Genomic DNA, 1,670 nt, shown 5'->3' with positions numbered 1-1,670 from the left:
TCAACACACAGAGAAATGCATCCTTTATACACGCGTCGAGAGACCCATCCATAATAGACACACAACAGAACCGGGGCCATAATACACACAGAAAGCTTGCCTATGGTAATGCATCTCGTGCAAGAGACTCAAGACAAATCTCCTCCTTAAGGGCTTAGAAAGAGAAATATACTGATTTATTGGCCATTTCTTTCGTGTTTTCTGTCGTTTCGCTGTTGTTTTATTATTCTCTCTTCCTTTAATGTCCAATGTTTTTTTATTTTTGTTCTCTTTTATTTGTCTTTTCTCGTTTTCTTATTTCATTCTCTTGATTTTTTTATGTCTTTCCTTTTTTTTATATCTCCCTCTCTTCATCTCCTCTACTATCCTCTTCTCTACCTCTCTGCATCTCCTTCCTCCTCCTCCTTTTTTTCTTCCTCCTTTCTTCTCCTAACCCTATCCTCTCCCTCTACTTTCTCTCCCCTCTTCCCCTCCCTTCCGCCCCCCTCCATCCCCCTTCCCCTTCCCGTTCCTCCACCCCCCTAGTCCACCCTCCTTCTCCCTCTCTCCTTCCCCTTCCTTCCTCCCCCCTCCTCTACTCTTCTCCCTTCATCCCTTTCCCCTCTCCCCTCCACACTCCACACCCCCTCTCCTCTCCCTACTCCTCCACCCTCCTCCTCCTCTCCCTCCCCCTCAACCCTCCCATCCCCCTCACTCCTCCTCCCCATCCCCTCTCCTTCCCCCCCCCCCCACTTCCTCTCTCCTCCTGCTCCTCCCCTGCCCTTCCCCTTCTTCCTCCTCCCCCTCAACTCTTCCCCCCCCCCCCTCCTCCACCCCCATCGGCTCCTGTGACCCAACGCTTGCTGGGTGTGAGTTTGAGATCAGCATTCTCTGCTAAATGCGAGTTGATAATATATTCATATTTTAAGGACAGGGAAGAGGGAACATTAGTAATAAGGTCATGATTTTAAGTGCAAAAATGGGAAGAGGCTGCAGGAGGCTGGAAAGGAGAATGAAAACAAAAACAATAAAGGAGAAAGAAATGAAAAAGGATAAGGAAGAGAAGAAATGTAATGAAACAACAAGAAAGGAAAACATAAACGAAGAAAAGAACAACATCATAACATTAAAAAACGTAGATAGTACAGAAGAAAATTTAGTCAGTGATAGAATAGAAAGAAAGGAGAGAATCCGAAAGAGAGAGAGAGAAAGGGAGGGAGAGAGAGAGAGAGAGAGAAAGAAAGAGAGAGAGAGAGAGAGAGGAAAATTGAAACAAGGAAACATAATGGTGCGCAATGGCTGCATGATTGAGCGTTCGTATTGCATGAAATCGCTTTGCATAATGTTGCAGCGGCCATTGTGTCGGGGACGTCGAGATGATATTAGTTGCTTGACTGTCCTTGTGTTTGTTTGTTATTGCTGTCTTTGTTCCCTGTCTTTTTTTGACAGGGGGGGGGGGGCAATTGGCGTTGTTCTTGTTCATATTTGGTTGTGTGATTGTTGTTCTTGTTTCTTTCGGTTGTATTGTTAGGTAGTATTTTGGTGTACGTACAGGTGGATGGATAGATAGATGAGTAGATAGGTAGGTAGGTAGATAGATAGATAGGTAGATAGATAAACATATAGATAGATAGGTAGGTAGGTAGATAGAAAGATAGGCAGGTAGATAGATAGGCAGACAGATAGATAGA

Source organism: Penaeus chinensis, chromosome 37, assembly GCF_019202785.1.
Source record: "Penaeus chinensis breed Huanghai No. 1 chromosome 37, ASM1920278v2, whole genome shotgun sequence".
Classification (NCBI taxonomy): Eukaryota; Metazoa; Arthropoda; class Malacostraca; order Decapoda; family Penaeidae; genus Penaeus; species Penaeus chinensis.
The sequence above is the reverse complement of the archived record's forward strand: the minus strand, read 5'-3'. Positions refer to the sequence as shown.